This window comes from Nomascus leucogenys, chromosome 3 (genome assembly GCF_006542625.1).
Source record: "Nomascus leucogenys isolate Asia chromosome 3, Asia_NLE_v1, whole genome shotgun sequence".
NCBI classification, from domain to species: domain Eukaryota; kingdom Metazoa; phylum Chordata; class Mammalia; order Primates; family Hylobatidae; genus Nomascus; species Nomascus leucogenys.
The window spans coordinates 52417638-52436355 of record NC_044383.1 but is presented as its reverse complement, the minus strand read 5'-3'; the positions used below and the strand labels follow the sequence as shown (position 1 = coordinate 52436355).

Genomic DNA, 18718 nt, shown 5'->3' with positions numbered 1-18718 from the left:
TAACAAGGAATAAATAAGCCTTGAGACTATTGGGAGTGGGAGTGAGGAGAGCATCCCAGGCAGAGGGAAGGTTTAATGCAAAGCCTCCAAATGGGAACGAGGAAAGAAGGGGGAGATAGGATCAATATCATCTGTCAATGGAATGTATATGGAGGTCTAGGAAGATGTCAAGGTTGACTCTCAGGTTTCAAACCTCGGAGACTGGAGGGTAGTAGCAGTACTAGCAGGAAGTTGTACCGAGAGTAAGTGGAAATGGTGAATTTTTTTGGATGAATGAGGTTTCAGCTTCTGAAGTCAAGTCATATTGAGATAGTAGCAAGCAAGGAAACCTGGTGACTTGAACTTGAGAGAAGTGTCAGGATTAGAAATACAGATAAGAAAGTCATCTGCCTAAAAGAATTCTTTGAGGCAGTGAGAAAGATGGGGACATCCACGAAACTGGAATGAGGGGTGGTATCAAAAGCACAGCAAGGAGGAAGGTTTGTGTTGGAGAGTTAAAGGATGGTTTCAGAGAGAAAGTGACAACCAGGGAAGTCCAGAATTTGAGCATCTAAAGGCAAAGGGAATTGTATTGTCAAATAGTTTAGAGCCAAGCTGACCCACAAATCTGTTGTGTTGTTTTTTTGAAGCTCAGGTAGTGAAGACAATTCAGCTAAAACGAATCTTCTCATTAGTTTATAATTTCACGCATTTGAGAATGGTATCTCTTTTGGTATATTCAAAGTTAGAAGAGTGATGCAAATTGCTAGAATGGGATAAATTAACTGAATTTTATTTGGCTCTTCTCTCTTTTCTTTCTTTATTAGTCTAGCTAGTGCTGTATCTATTTTATCAGTATTTTCTTTATCCAGTCTATCATTGAGGGGCATTTGGGTTAGTTCCAAGTATTTAATATTGTAAATAGTGCTGCAGTAAACATAGGTATGCATGTGTCTTTATAGTAGAATGATTTACAATCCTTTGGATATATATCCAGTAATGGGATTTCTGGGTCAAATGGTAATTTTGGTTCTAGATCCTTCAGGAATTGCCACACTGTCTTCTACAATTGTTCAACTAATTTACACTTCCACCAGCAGTGTAAAGCATTCCTATTTCTCTACATCCTCTCCAGCATCTGTTGTTTCCTGACTTTTTAACAATCTCCATTCTAACTGACGTGAGATGGTAGCTCATTGTGGTTTTGATTTGCATTTCTCTAACGAGCAGTGATGATGAGCTTTTTTTCATAAGTTTCTTGGCCGCATAAATGTCTTCTTTTGAAAAGTGTCTGTTCCTATCCTTCGCCCACTTTTTGATGGGGTTGTTTTTCCTTGTAAATTTAAATTCCTCGTAGACTCTGGATATTAGATCTTTGTCAGATGGGTAGATTGCAAAAATTTTCTCCCGTTCTGTCGGTTGCCTGTTCACTATGATGATCATTTCTTTTGCTGTCCAGCTCTTTAGTTTAATTAGATCCCATTCATCAATTTTGGCTTTTGTTGCAATAGCTTTTGGTGTTTTGGTCATGAAGTCTTTGCCCATGCCCATGTCCTGAATGGTATTGCCTAGGTTTTCTTCTAGGGTTTTTTTGGTTTTGAGTTTTACATTTAAGTCTTTAACCCATCTTGAGTTAATTTTTTGTGTTAGGTGTAAGGAAGAGGTCCAGTTTTGGTTTTCTGCATATGGCTAGTCAGTTTTCCCAGCACTATTTATTAAATAGGGAATCCTGTCCCCATTCCTTGTTGGCACATATACACCATGGAATACTATGCAGCCATAGAATAGAATGAGTTCATGTCCTTTGCAGGGACATGGATGAACCTGGAAGCTGTCATTCTCACCAGACTAATATGGAACAGAAAACCAAGCACTGCATGTTCTCACTCATAAGTGGAAGTTGAACAATGAGAACCTGTGGACACAGGGAGGGGAACATCACACACTGGGCCTGTCAGGGAGTGGGGAGCAAGGGGAGGGAGACCATTAGGACAAATACTTAAGCATGCAATGCATGCTTGAAACCTAGATGACGGGTTGATAGGTACAGCAAATCACTATGGCATATGTATACCTATGTAACAAACCTGCACGTTCTGCACGTGTATCCCAGAACTTAGAATTAAAAAAAAATACAAAAAACCAACTCCTGGATTTGTTGATCTTTTGAATTTTTTTGTATCTCAATCTCTCTTAGTTCAGCTTTGATTTTGATTATTTCTTGTCTTCCGCTAGCTTTGGGATTGCTTGGCTCTTGGTTCTCTAATTCTGTTAGTTTTGATGTTAGGTTATTAAATTGAGATCTTTCTTTTTTTTTTTTTTTTTTTTTTGAGATGGAGTCTTGCTCTGTCGCCCAGGCTGGAGTGCAGTGGCGCAATCTTGGCTCACTGCAAGCTCTGCCTCCCGGGTTCACACCATTCTCCTGCCTCAGCCTCTCCCAGTAGCTGGGACTACAGGCGCCCGCCACCACGCCCGGCTAATTTTTTTGTATTTTTAGTAGAGACGGGGTTTCACCGTGGTCTCGATCCCCTGACCTTGTGATCCGCCCACCTCGGCCTCCCAAAGTGCTGGGGTTACAAGCGTGAGCCACCGCGCCCAGCCCTTTCTAACTTTTTGATGTGGATGTTTAGTGCTATAATTTTTCCTCCTAACACTGCCTTAGCTGTGTCCCAGAGATCCTGTTATGTTGTATCTTTGTTCTCATTAGTTCCAAACAATTTATTGATTTCTACCTTAATTGCATTATTCACCCCAAAGTCATTCAGGAGCAGGTTATTCACTTTTTATGTAACAGTATGGTTTTGAGTTATTTTCTTATTCTTGAATTCTATTTTAATTGCACTGTGGTCTGAGAGAGTGGCTGTTATGATTTCAGTTCTTTTGCATTTGCCGAGGAGTTTTTTATGTTTGATTATGTGATCGATTTTGGAGTATGTGCCATGTGGTGGCACATGAGGATGAGAAGAATGTATATTCTGTTGTTTTGAGGTAGAGAGTTCTGTAGATGTCTATCAGGTCCATTTGATCCAGTGAATGAGTTTGGGTCCTCAATATCTGAATTTTTTGCTTCAATGATCTGTCTAATACTGTCAGTGGGGTGTTGAAGTCTCCCACTATTACTGCAATTGAAGCCTTTTCTTTGTCACTATTTCTCAAAAATGCTTTGCAATGTGCTAAAATATATCCTTCTAGAGGCAGAAGTCAGTTGCTTTAAACTGAAACACTGTCATATCACAATATGAATTATGAAATATTTTTAAATAGCATTTCCTGTTTGACCACCAGGTGGCATAAACATTGCTTTTAAGTAGTCGAATTTAAGGCATCTGTATATGTGAGTGATTATTATTAATGCTAGGAAGTCATAGATGGTACTAACAAATTGTGTATACCTGTGATGTTATTTCAGTGCATTTGAAGATATTTTATTTGATCTCAACCTTTGTTTGTCTATATAGACACACACATATATTTATATATTTACATATGTATTTTGAAAAAATATATATATAATATTTATTCAGACCACCAATTATGTAGGAGAGCAGGCATCAAGCAACAGAAACACCCACAAAATAAACTCCCCTGAAGAACCTCCTCTTTACAATAGGGAGACACTAAAGCACTTAAAACAGGTTAATGACTATAGTAATATAATTATGTGTAAGGTACAAGATAGCATAGACAGGGGAGATACTTTCTTTGTCTGGAGAGAGCAAGGATGGTTTCACAGAAAATTTGAAGCAGGATTTGAAGAATCAGTACATATCTGGATTATGGTATAAGAAACACACCAGATGGGAAAAACTTGTGCAGTTATGTTAATTAGCATGGCATGTTTTGGTGAACTGTAAGGAATTTAAAGTTGCTTGCATGTCAATAAGGATGAGAGTATAGGGAAGGCTGGAGAAGGATGAAGGGGCCACACAGTGAAAGGCTTTCTGGGCAAAACTGAGGAACACGGAGAACTGTATCCTGTAAGGTATGGGTAGAGCCTGTGGGAGATTTTAAGGAGAGAATTCCTGTTATCAAAGTAGTATTTTAGAAGGGTGACTCTCTGATTGGTCTGGAGTGTGGCCTAGAGGAGAACAGAACCAGAAGGCAGTAATCAGCTAGGTGAGGTAATTGTGGTAATCAGTTCAAGAGATCATAATGGTGTGGATTAAAGTGGTGGAAGGGACTAGGGAAGGATGGATTCAGATATATATGTTATGACAGTTAATTTTATGTGTCCACTTGATGGGTCATGGAGTATCCAGATATTTGATCAAACATCATTCTGTGTGTTTTTAAGTGTGTTTCCAGATAAGACTATTTGAACTGGTAGGCTGAGTAAAGCAGATTACCTCCCAAATGTAGGTTGGCCTCATCCAATAAGTGGAAGCTCTGAGTTGAAACAAAAAAGTTAACCCTTCCTTAAGTAAGCGGGGGGACTCCTCTTGCTCGAATGCCTTGAGCTGGGACATGGGTTTTATCCTGCTTTCACACTCAAACTGCAACATCAGCTCTTGGGTCTTAAGTCTGCCGGTTTTTGGTCTAGAACTTACAGTATCCTGGGTCTCCAGCTTGCTGACTGCAGATTTTGGTACTTCTCAGCCTCCATGATTGCTTCAGCCAATTGCCTAAGTCAGTTTCTTAAAATAAATGGCGTGTGTGTGTGTGTGTATGTGTGAATATATATATATATATTTCGGTTTCTCTGAAAAACCCTAATACATGTGTCAAAGTTAGAATCAGCATAACATAGTGCTTTCACTGTATGTGGAGGGTAGAAGAGAGAAAGGAGCCAAGGATGTTTTTTTACTCTGGGCCTAGTGACAGGAGGGATAGCCACAATATTAGCTGAAATGGACAACATGTAGGGCAAACATAAACTGTGTGTTTTTATGTGCGATGCATGAAGATGATTTGTTCAGTTCTATAAAGTTTATGAGCTTGTAGAGAGTTCAGAAAAAAATTACCCTTTTGACATTTGGTACTATGAGTGTATTATTTCATTTTCACACTGCTATAAAGAACTGCTTGAGGCTGGGTGTGGTGGCTCATGGCTGTAATCCCAGCACTTTGGGAGGCTGAGGCGGTTGAATCACTTGATATCAGGAGTTCAAGACCAGCATGACTAACATGGTGAAACCTCATCTCTACTAAAAATGCAAAAATTAACTGGGCATGGTGACACACACCTGTAATCCCAGCTACTAGGGAGGTTGAGGCAGGAGAAGAACTTGAACCCAGGAGGCAGAGATTGTAGTGAGCCGAGATCGTGCTGCTGTATTTCAGCCTAGGCAACAGAGCAAGACTGAAGACTCCATCTCAAAAAAAAAAAAAAAAAGAAAGAAAGGACTGCCTGGAGACTGGATAATTTACAAAGAAAAGAGGTTTAATTGACTCGCAGTTCCAAATGGCTAGGGAGCCCTCAGGAAACCCAGTCATGGTGGAAGGGGATACAGGCATGTGTTACATGGCTGCAGGTGAGAGAGAGAGAGCGAAGGGGGAAGAGCCCCTTAAAAAACCATCAGATCTCATGAGAACTCACTATCATGAGAACAGCTTAGTGGAAACTACCCCTGTGATCCAGTCATCTTCTGCCAGGTCCCTCCCTTGACACATGGGGGATTACAGTTCAAGATGAGATTTGGGTGGGGACACAGAGCCAAACCATATTATTCCACCACTGGTCCATCTCAAGTCTCATATCCTTCTCACATTTTAAAACACAATCATTCCTTTGCAACAGTCCCCCAAAGTCTTCACCCATTTCAGCATTAACTCCAAAATTCACCATCCAAATTCCCATCTGAGACAAGGCAAGTCCCTTTCACCTATGAACCTGTAAAATCAAAAGCTGCTTAGTTACTTCCAAGATACAATTGGGGTACAGGCATTGGGTAAATGCTCCTGTTCCAAATGGGAGAAATTGGCCAAAACAAAGGGGGCTACAGACCCCATGCATGTGCAGAATCCAGTGGGGCAGTCAAATCCTAAAGGGCTGAAATGATCTCCTTTGACTCTGTCTTGCATCTGCTGTTGCAAGGGGTGCCCGTGGCCTTTGGCAGCTCCGTCATAGGCTAGCATTGAGTGCCCATGGCTTTTCCAGACACACAGTGCAAGCTGTTGGTGGATCTACTATTCTGGGGTCTGGGGGACAGTAGCCCTCTTCTCTCAGCTTCACTAGGCAGTGCCCCAGTGGGAAATGTGCTGCGGCTCCAACCCCACGTTTGCCTTCCACATTGCCATAGCAGTGGCTCTCCATGAGGGCTCTCCCCCTGCAGCAGACCTCTGCCTGGACATCCAGGCATTTCCATACATCCTCTGAAATCTAGTCAGTGGTTTCCAAACCTTAATTGTTGAATTCTGTGCAACTGCAGGCCCAACACCATGTCGAAGCTGCTTGGGGCTTACACCCTCTGAAGCAATAGCCCAAGCTTTACCATGGCCCCTTTCAGCTACAACTGGAGCCGGAGCAGCTGGGATACAGGGCACCAAGTCCCTGGGCTGCACAGAGCAGAAGTGTGGTCCTGGGCCCAGCCCAGGAAGCCATTTTATCCTACTAGGCCTGGGGGCCTGTGATGGGAGGGGCTGCACTAAAAATCTCTGACATCCGTGGAGACATTTTCCCCATTGTCTTGTAGATTAACATTAGACTCCTCATTATTTATGTAAATTTCTGCAGCTGTCTTGAATTTCTCCCAAGAAAATAGGTTTTTCTTTTCTAAGACATGGTCAGGCTTCAAATTTTCTAAACTTTTATGCTCTGTCACCTCTTGAATGCTTTGCTGCTTTGAAATTTCTTCTTCTAGATTCCCTAAGTCATCTCTTTCAAGTTCAAAGTTCCCAGTAGGGGCCGACAGACATGTCATACAGGAGAGCTCTGGCTAGCATCTGGTAGGTGCCCCTCTGGGACGAAGCTTCCAGAGAAAGGAACAGGCAGCAATCTTTGCTGTTCTCCAGCCTCTTCCAGTGATACCCAGGAAAACAGGGTCTGGAGTGGACCTTCAGCAAACTCCAACAGACCTGCAGCAGAGGGGCCTGAATGTTAGAAGGAAAACTAACAAACAAAAGGAATAGTATCAACATAAATAAAAAGATGCCCACTCAGAGACCCCAGCTGAAGGTCAGTGACTTCAAAGACCAGAGGTAGATAAATTCATGAAGATGGGGAGAAACCAGCGCAAAAACAGCTGAAGATTCCAAAAACTAGAATGCCTCTTCTCCTCCAAAGGATCACAACTCCTCAACAGCAAGAGAAGAAAACTGGACAGAGAATGAGTTTGGTGAATTTACAGAAGTAGGCTTCAGAAGGTGGGTAATAAATTCCTCCAAGCTAAAGGAGCATGTTCCAACCCTATGCAAGGAAGCTGAGAACCTTGATAAAAGGTTAGACGCATTGCTTAATAGCATAACCAGTTTAGAGAAGAACATAAATGACCTGATGGAGCTGAAAAACACAGCACAAGAACTTCGTGAAGCATACACAAGTATCATAGCTGAATCGATCAAGCGGAAGAAAGGATATCAGAGATTGAAGATCAACTCAATGAAATAAAGTGAGAAAACAAGATTAGAGAAAAAAGAATGAAAAGAAACAAACAAAGCCTCCAAGAAATATGGGACTATGTGAAAAGAACAAATCTATGCTTGATTGGTATACCTGAAAGAGACTGGGAGAATGGAACCAAGTTGGAAAACACTCTTCAGGCTATTAGCCAGGAGAACTTACCCAAACTAGCAAGGCAGGCCAACATTCAAATTCAGGAAATACAGAGAACACCACAAAGATACTCCTCAAGAAGAGCAACCCCAAGTCACATAATCATCAGATTCACCAAGGTTGAAATGACGGAAAAAATGTTAAGGGCAGCCTGAGAGATAGGTTGGGTTACCCACAAAGGGAAGCCCATCAGACTAACAGCTGATCTCTCTGCAGAAATCCTACAAGCCAGAAGAGAGTGGGGGCCAATATTCAACATTCTTAAAAGAATTTTCAACCCAGAATTTCATATCCAGCCACACTGAGCTTCATAAGCGAAGGAGAGATGAAATTCTTTACAGACAAGCAAATGCTGAGAGATTTTGTAATCACCAAGCCTGCCTTACGAGAGCTCCTGAAGGAAGCGCTAAATGTGGAAAGGAACAACTTGTACTAGTCACTGCAAAAACATACCAAATTGTAAAGACCATCGATGCTATGAAGAAACTGCATCAACTAACAGGCAAAATAAACAGCTAGCATCATAGTGGCAGGATCAAATTCACACATAACAGTATTAACCTTAAATGTAAAAGAGCTAAATGCCCCAGTTAAAAGACACAGAGTGGCAAACAGGATAAAGTGTCAAGATCCATTGGTGTGCTGTATTCAGGAGAGACCCATCCCACATGCAAAGACACACATAGGCTCAAAAGAAAGGGATGGAGGAATATTTACCATGCAAATGGAAACCAAAAAAAGCAGGTATTGCAATCCGAGTCTCTGATAAAACAGACTTTAAACCAACAAAAATAAAAAGAGACAAAGTAGGACATTACGTAATGGTAAAGGGATCAATACAACAAGAAGAGCTAACTATCCTAAATATATATGCACCCAATACAGGAGCACCCAGATTCATAAAGCAAGTTCTTAGCAACCTACAAAGAGACTTAGACTCCCACACAATAATAATGGGAGACTTCAACACTCCACTGTCAATATTGGACAGGTCAACGGGACAGAAAATTAACAAGGATATCCAGGACTTGAACTTAGCTCTGGACCAAGCAGACCTAACAGACATCTACAGGACTCTCCACCCCAAATCAACAGAATATACATTCTTCTCAGCACCACATCGCACTTACTCTAAAATTGACCACATCATTGGAAGTAAAACACTTCTTAGCAAATGCAAAACAAGGGAAATCATAACAAACAGTCTCTCAGACCACAATGCAATCAAATTAGAACTCAGGATTAAGAAACTCACTCAAAACTGCAAAACTGCATGGAAACTGAACAACCTGCTCCTGAATGACTACTGGGTAAATAATGAAATGAAGGCAGAAATAAAGATGTTCTTTGAAACCAATGAGAACAAAGACACAATGTGCCAGAATCTCTGGGTCACATTTAAAACAGTGTGTAGAGAGAAATGTATAGCACTAAATGCCCACAAGAGAAAGCAGGAAAGATCTAAAATCGACACCCTTACATCACAATTAAAAGAACTGAGAAACCAGAGCAAACACATTCAAGAGCTATCAGAAGGCAAGAAATAACTAAGATCAGAGCAGAACTGAAGGAGATAGAAACACAAAAAAAACCCTTGAAAAAATCAGTGAATCCAGGAGCTGGTTTGAAAAAATCAAGAAAACAAATAGACCACTAGCCAGGCTAATAAAGAAGAAAAGAGAGAAGAATCAAATAGATGCAATAAAAAATGATAAAGGAGATATCACCACGTATCATACAGAAATACAAACTACTAACAGAGAATTTGCAACCTCTACACAAATAAACTAGAAAATCTAGAAGAAATGGATAAGTTCCTGAACACATACACCCTCCCAAGACTAAACCAGGAAAAAGTCAAAGTCCTGAAATGACCAATAACAAGTTCTGAAATTGAGGCAGCAATTAATAGCCTACTAACCAAAAAAAGTTCAGGACCAGATGGATTAACAGCCAAATTCTACCAGAGGTGCAAAAAGGAGCTGATACCATTCCTTCTGAAATTATTCCAAACAATAGAAAACAGAGAATCCTTCGTAACTCATTTTATGAGGCCAGCATCATCCTGATACCAAAACCTGGCAGAGACACAACAAAAAAAGAAAATTTCAGGCCAATATCCCTGACGAATATCAACACGAAAATCTTCAATAAAATACTGGCAAACCAAATCCAGCAGCACATCATCAAAAAGCTTTTCCACCATGATCAAGTCGGCTTCATCCTTGGGATGCAAGGCTGGTTCAACATATACAAATCAATAAACATAATCCATCACATAAACCGAACCAATGACAAAAACCACATGATTATCTCAGTAGATCCAGAAAAGGCCTTTGACAAAATTCAACGGCCTTCATACTAAAAACTCTCAATAAACTAGGTGTTGATGGAACATATCTCAAAATAATAAGAGCTATTTATGACAAACCCACAGCCAATATCATACTGAATGGGCAAAAACTGGAGGCATTCCCTTTGAAAACCCACACAAGACAAGGATGCCCTCTCTCACTACTCCCATTCAAGATAGTATTGGAAGTTCTGTCCAGGGCAATCAGGCAGGAGAAAGAAATAAAGGGTATTCAATTAGGAAAAGAGGAAGTCAAATTGTCTCTATTTGCAGATGACGTGATTGTATATTTAGAAAACCCCATTGTCTCAGCCCCAAATCTCTTAAGCTGATAAGCAACTTCAGCAAAGTCTCAGGATACAAAATCAATGTGCAAAACTCACAAGCATTCTTATACACCAAGAACGGAGAGCCAAATCATGAGTGAACTCCCATTCACAATTGCTACTAAGAGAATAAAATACCTAGGAATACAAGTTACAAGAGATGTGAAGGATCTCTTCAAGGAGAACTACAAACCACTGCTCAAGGAAATAAGAGAAGACACAAACAAATAGAAAAACTTTCCATGCTCATTGATAGGAAGAATCATATTGCAAAAATGACCATAATGCCCAAAGTAATTTTTAGATTCAATGTATCCCCATTAAGCTACCATTGACTTTCTTCACAGAATTGGAAAAAAAACTAATTTAAATTTCATATGGAGCCAAAAAAGAGCCCACATAGCCAAGACAATCCTAAGCAAAAAGATCAAAGCTGGAGGCATCACAGTACTACAACTATACTACAAGGCTACAGTAAACAAAACAGCATGGTACCGGTACCAAAACAGATACATAGACCAATGGAACAGAACGGAGTCCTCAGAAATAACACCAAACGTCTATAATCATCGAATCTTTGACAAATCTGACAAAAACAAGCAATGGGGAAAGGATTCCCTATTTAATAAATGGTTTTGGGAAAACTGGCTAACCATATGCAGAAAGCTGAAACTGGATCTCTTCCTTACAACTTACACAAAAATTAACTCAAGATGGATTAAAGAATTAAATGTAAGACCTAAAACCATAAACACCCTAGAAGAAAACCTAGGCAATACCATTCAGGACATAGGCATAGGTAAAGACTTCATGACTAAAACACTGAAAGCAATGGCAACAAAAGCCAAAATAGACAAATGGGATCTAATTAAACTAAAGAGCTTCTGCACAGCAGAAGAAACTATCATCAGAGTGAACAGGCAACCTACAGAATGGGAGAAAATTTTTACAATCTATCCATCTGACAAAGGGCTAATATCCAGAATCTACAAAGAACTTAAACAAATTTACAAGAAAAAAAAAAACCCTATCAAAAAGTAGGTGAAGGATTTGAACAGACACTTTTCAAAAGAAGGCATTTATGCAGCCAACAAATGTATGAAAAAAAGCTCAGCATAGCTGATCATTAGAGAAATGCAAATTAAAACCACAATGAGATATCACTTCATGCCAGTTAGAATGGCAATCATTAAAAAGTCAGGAAACAGCAGATGCTGGAGAGGATGTGGAGAAATAGGAATGCGTTCACACTGTTGGTCGGAGTGCAAATGTGTTCAGCCATTGTGGAAGACAGTATGTTGATTCCTCAAGGATCTAGAACCAGAAATATCATTTGACCCAGAAATCCCATTACTGGGTATATACCCAAAGGATTATAAACCATTCTGCTATGAAGACACATGCAATGTATGTTTATTGCGGCACTGTTCACAATAGCAAAGACTTGGAATCAACCCAAATACCCATCAGTAATAGACTGGACAAAGATAATGTGGCACATATGCACTATGGAATACTGTGCAGCCATGAAAACGGATGAGTTCATGTCCTTTGCAGGGACATGGATGAAGCTGGAAACCATTTTTCTCAGCAAACTAACACAACAGCAGAAAACCAAACACCGCATGTTCTCACTCATAAGTGGGAGTTGAACAATGAAAGCACATGGACACAGGGAGAGGAACATCACACACTGTGTCCTGTAGGGGGTTGGTGGGGGGTTGGGGAGGGATAGCATTAAGAGAAATACCTAATGTAGATGATGGGTTGATGGGTGCAACAAACCACCATGGCGCATGAATACCTATGTAACAAACCTGTATGTTTTGCACATGTACCCCAGAACTTAAAGTATAATATAAATAAATAAATAAAAATAAGTGAAGCTCAAAACAAACAAACAAACAAACAAACAAGGCTCCATAGATCACTAGGGCAGAGGCAAAATGCCACCAGTCTCTTTGCTAAAGCATAGCAACAGTTACTTTTACTCCAGTTCCCGATAAGTTCCTCATCTGCACCTGAGACCACCTCAGCCTAGGCTTTACTGTTTATATCACTATCAGCATTTTGGTCAAAATCATTTAACAGGTCTTTAGGAAGTTCCAAACTTTCTGACATCTGCCTGTCTTCTTCTGTACCCTCAAAATGGTTACAATCTCTGCCTGTTACCCAGTTTCAAAGTTGCTTCCACATTTTCAGGTTATTTTTATAGCTGTACCCCACTCTCTGCAGTACCAATTTCCTGTATTAGTTCATTTTCACTCTGCTATAAAGAACTTCCCCAAACTGGGTAATTTACAAAGAAAAGAGTTTCTGTTGACTCACATTTCCACATGGCTGGGGCAGCCTCAGGGAACGCACAATCATGGTGAAAGGGAAAGCAGGCACATCTTACATGCAGAGAGAGAGAGTGAAGGGGGAAAGAGCCCCTATAAAACCATCAGATCTTGTGAGAACTCACTATCATGAGAATGACATGGCAGTAACCACCCCCATGATCCAATCATCTCCCACCAGGCCTCTTCCTTGACATGTGGGTATTACAGTTTGAGATGAGATTTAAATAGGGACACAGAACCAAGCCATATCAATGAGTTTAATTTTATGGGTAAGTTAGGGAATGTAGAAATAAGTAAGAAAGGTATCAAGAATTCATGTGACTGGGCACAGTGGGTGGCACCTATAATTCCAGTGATTTGGGAAGCTGAAGTGGAAGGATCCCTTGAGAGCAAGAATCAGGGTTTGAGACCAACCTGGGCAACAAGTGGTACACAGTCTCCTGAAAAAAAAAGAAAAACAAAGAGATGGTGTGATTGTGAATGGAGTATAATTAAGTACACTTAAGTATTGTTAAGTATACTTGAGATCCACTCTAAAATGGTAAATGAGTTCAAGGTGGACCTTAAAAACAGAAAGCAAATGTAAGGGTTAAGGGTTCAGCAAAATGAAATGGAAAGTCTATGGGGTCCAGTGTGTAAGAGGGACTTAGAATATTGTAGATGGACTCTGTTGGTTTTGTTTATTCATACTTTTTACTTAGAATATTGTAGATGGACTCTGTTGGTTTTGTTTATTCATACTTTTTTTTTCCTAAGACAAAGTCTCACTCTGTCGCCCAGGCTGGAGTGCAGTGGCACCATCTTGGTTTACTGAAACCTCCACCTCCCACGTTCAATCAGTTCTCCCGCCTCAGCCTCCCGAGTAGCTGAGATTACAGGCACACACCACCACACCCGGCTAACTTTTGTATTTTTAGTAGAGACGGGGTTTTACCATGTTGGCCAGGCTGGTCTTGAACTCTTGACCTCGTGATCTGCCCACCTCGGACTCCCATGTGCTGGGTGTTTATTATAACGTTTAATTGATATTTCATGTACTTTTAGTTATGATTGCATACTTTAGCATAATTTAGATTTCTGATCTCCATAATTATGTAATAATAAAAAACATGAAACAATATGTGTCAAACTATGCTGGAATGGGGTATGTGTGTTTGTGTGTGTGTGTGTGTGTGTATTTTATCTCTATTAAATCTAATGACAAACAGATAGGTGCAATAAATTGGGGAGACATTACCCCAAGCTCGTCTGCCCAATAATAAATGAAGGGAGAAACCTTATTTGACTTTTGCTTTACCTTAGTGTCTCCTGAAAAAGCAGGAATTACAGAAAGCGGCACCAGCATGGCTTCATTACCTTTTCTCTCATTTGGGCATGATGCTTTCTTAGCCATGCTTTGAGGTCTAACTCAGTCATACAAGCAAAGAATAGAATCTGGTTGTAGTTATGAAAGACCCATTTAAAGGGACAAGGATATATTAGTCTATGTCCATGCTGTATATTACTCAAACAAGAATGGATACTTAAAAATCTTATCTTTATGAATAAATATTTATGACTATTATCAGATACTATAACCCATTAATACTAATATTGAAAATGTTTAATCTTTTCTAAGAAAACTTTTTTTCCTATTTATGTTTTTTCTCTTCTAAGGACACATACTATAGTCACAGCTGCCCACTATTATTTACCTTATTAGGGAGTGAGTGGTTTCCAATATGGAAGCATTGGTTTCCAGTGTAAATGCTATTTGTAGTTATCAGAGTTTTCATCGTTGACAGACAGGAGCAGAACTAAACTGGTTATGGGTTACGAAAGTTATTAATAGTAGATGCTATGAAAAAGCATATTATTGGCTTTTTTGGCTGATTTTAAATAATTATTGCAATAGCCATGTTCTTTTGGTTTCTCTCTCTCTCTCTCTCCCTCTCTCTCTCTCTCTCTCCCTCTCTCTCTCTCTTTCTCTCCCTCTTTGTATTCCTCTCTCTCTCCCCCCGCCCCCCGCCCTCTCCTTCTCTCTGTTTCTATTTCTGTCCTATCTCATCTTTTTAGGCTATCTATGTAATTGTTGTGGTTTGGTATAATTTTCCAAGGAGATGATCATGGTTCATTATAAATATTAAAGATGAGAGAAGACCTGTTATAGCCCACAGCAAGTTGCAGCTCTGAGCATTTCCCCTGATGAGGTGTCTGCTACAGATGATTCTATTGTTTAGTGGAAAGATCATAAGGATGACAAGAGACAGGGCCTCTGGCTTTAAGGAACTCATAAACAAGTGGATAACATGTAGAAATCAGTGAACACTGTAATGGAAATGTACAGAAGCTGGAATAGAGCACACAGCCTCTTTGCTGTCATTGGAAGGTGACTGGACTTGGAATGTAATGATTTCGCTTGTTCACTGTGTGGCTCTTTGTCAGTTCTCTTAATCAAGCTGAGCTTCGTTTCCTAATTGGCAAATTAGAGATCAAAATAACATATCTTTCAGGGTTTTTGTGAATATCAGTTGAATTATTTGATGAAGCTAGTTTGTATAATAAAATATGAATATAAGGTTCTTTTATGCAGCTTGATATTTTGACGTTAACACTGGGAGCCATATTGTGTAAAATCCCAGCATAGTTCTCTGTTGTCACGTTAAAGCATTCGTTTAGAGCACTGAAAGGAGATTCTTCTTTGTGTGTTTTTCCATGTTAGCATTTCTAACATGCGCTCATGACATTTTTCTGATGGTATGGAAATAAAGCAGCCCGTAAGAAAGGTGGTCAGTTTTGTGTATTCCTGTCCCCATAGCATACATTGGTAGAGGTACTCTTTCAAATTTGTACTTGTCATGCCTGAAGGGGATGAGATGGAGTGGATGTAGCTTGCCAAAAGGCATGGCAGTGAGAAAGAGAAAACCTAGCAATCACCTTTTTTCTTCCCAATGTATCCGTTGGTAGAATTTATTTTCTGAGTTTTTCTTGAAGTAATTACACATGAAGTTAAGCTTACCTTTAAGATTAATGCAATTGTTCTGTTTTTTAAATTACTTTAACTTCCATGAAAGAAAAGTGTAATTTTCTAGATTACTGTAGTCCGTATTTCCCCTTTATTTATGTGAAGAATGAAGTTGATGTCTTGAGAAGTCATTTTCAGTGTCTATTCACTTAAAATGATCAGTCCGTCTGGCTGTGTTAATATAGAAATAGGACAGGTGTGGTGGCTCATGCCTGTAATCCCAGCATTTTGGGAGGCCGAGGCGGGCAGATCACAGGGTCAAGAGATCGAGACCATCCTGGCCAACATGGTGAAACCCTGTCTGTACCAAAAATACAAAAATTAGCTGGGTGTGGTGGCGTGTGCCTGTAGTCCCAGTTACTTGGGAGGCTGAGGCAGGAGAATCACTTGAACCCAGGAGGTGGAGGTTCAGTGAGCCAAGATTGCGCCACTGCACTTCAGCTTGGCGACAGAGCAAGAATCCATCTCAAAAAAAAAAAAAAAAAAAAAGAAATAGCCACATGCAGTTTAACGTTTGCTGATAGATCATTTTTCTGGTTACCACTACTTTTTGAACTTTCTGCGTTATCATTTTGTCCTTTTAATTATCTCCTTTTAAGCATGGCATATAGAAGTTGTAGTGATAATTAGCAAGCACATATCTGCACATTTTTGATGGTTATAGTAGACACTTGTTAAATGAATGAATTCTAAGTTAAAGCTCAATCCTCCAATTCTACCTCATCAGCTTCCGTTTTTTCTGAAGGACAAGAGCAGCAAATTAGATTTACGAACCATATGGTGGAGAATGTAGAAGATGTCATATTTACCATTCTTTTTATGCACTGTTCAACCACTGTCCCCCTTTCTCAAACTTTAAGAAAATATGACTGTCAGGTGAAATCTCCTTTAACTTCCTGTATGCCAGTAGTAGTTCTGTACAACCCTATACTTTTTCATTCTCTTTCCTTCAGCTTAGAGAAAAGTGTGTACTTTGACATTACAGATCCCAGCCCATCCACTGGGTCCTTGACTCAGTCTCCTATCTTCTCCAGGGCCATGTCTCACCTGCCATTCTTTTCTCATATTTCCAACCTCTGCTTATCCATTGTGTTTTTTTCTTTGTTTTTAATTGCTCATTTCACTCAATTTGTCATGCCACATTTGTCTGCAGTTGCTATCCATTTTATGCTTTCCTGATCTAAGTCCTCAGAAGTGTCTTTCACTTACTTTCTTCACTTACTTCCAGTCTTCACTTACTTTCTTCACTTCCAGTCTTCACGTACTTTCTTCTTGTTCACTCTTTAGTCCATTGCAATAAGTTCTCTGTCTGCCACCCTGTCTAATTGATCAAAACTGCTCTGGATAAAGCTGCTATGAATGAGGTAACTGGTGTTTTTTCGTTTGTTTGTTTTTTTAAATTAGCAATTCCAACAGATATTTTTTCAACCTATTGTTTTGGTGGACTTTTTTGCTTCATGTATGTAACTCTTCTTGAAACTGTTTCCTTGACTTTTATGATCATTTTTCTTGTACCTTTTAAATTGTTTCTTCTCTATGTTCTTAATGACTGTTATGTCTCTATCCAGCCTTCAAATACTGATCCTATTCAGGGTACCTTTTTTGATCCTTTGTTTACTCACTGCCCATACTCTCTCTGAACGATTGTAACCATTTTTATCGTTTCTACTCTCTACATACTGATAACTCCTAAAATGCATTTTCAGTCTAGACCTTCTCCCCAGTCTTAGGCTTATGTGACAAGTTTCTAAAGGATCATCTCTGACTAGATTTTCTCCAGCTGCCTCAGAATTTACGTGACTAAACCTGAACTTTTTATAGTCTCTTCTGAGCCATTTCTTCTATCTTTTTACTATTTCAGTTGGTAGCACTATAATCTACCTTGTCACCTAAGTCAGAACCATGGAATACATTGATTCATACTTCCACTTCATTGCCCATATTCAGTCAGTAAGCTGGTCTCCAGATTACATGTTGATATTTTGTGTTTATTTTCCCAGTCAGTCCTTTGCTTTCTCTTCCACTGCAGCTGCTTAGTTCATTTCACTCTGCACCCAATGTTGGGACTAATAGAGGTGCTTTTCATTTGATCTCTCAATGTTTTATCATTTTCTCCTCAAATAAGCCCTTCCTATAGCCAACAGAATGATGAAATTAAAATAAGACCATTTCATTTTTCTGCGTTACAACTTTCAGTGCCTCATTCCTGTTCCCACTGCTGACAGCCATATTTTTCATACTTAGTTTCATGGATATGTGTGTGCTTTAGAATATTCAATGAGAACTTTTCAATTTGGTTTATGCATTTTACTGATAATCCTTTTAAAAACAACTACAACTTTGTTTGTGTTTATGATGGCATGTCTGTCAAAGAGTGACCGAGAGTAATTAGATTTAGCTTTAAATGCAGTGTTTTTCAGCCAAGATGAGGAGATTCTAGAAGTTATAGACATAGTTTCATGGATCTATACCACATACACACACATATGTACATACACAGGTACATACATATGTATATACATATATATACACACATATATATATACACACATATATATAATATACAGAGATATGTAGATATCTGTATATATTTATATTTGTATATCAGATATTTTATGTGTATATGTGCATAATTTTTCCAAAGGGGTCTTATATTATTCAAGTTGGAAATTCACTCTGCACTTTACAGGATGAATTGTAAGGTTCTTAACATGTCTTATATTATCTTTTATGATCTGACCTCTATATTATTTATCTTAGTCTCTTACCTTATACTTTCTGGGGAAGCAACATCAAATTACTTGAGAGTCCTCATATACACAAATGCTATTATTTTTCCTGTTGTATTTATGCGTTTACACTTAACCCTTAGGTGTATGGAATTCTCTTGCCTTCTGTCTACCCCTAGCTTTAACTTTGAACTCCTACTTTATACGTAGTTCCATCATGACCTCTTCCAGAATACACTAAGCTAACAAAGTAGGCTGTTCAATGGCCCTCCTG

The 18718-nt window shown here is 39.4% G+C and overlaps 1 protein-coding gene across 2 annotated transcripts in view; it reads left to right on the top strand.

The window, feature by feature from the left end:
• Window positions 1-18718, top strand: part of MEI4 (meiotic double-stranded break formation protein 4) — a 239635-nt gene that overhangs the window by 61789 nt on the left and 159128 nt on the right. The gene's annotated exons all lie outside the window — the stretch shown is intronic.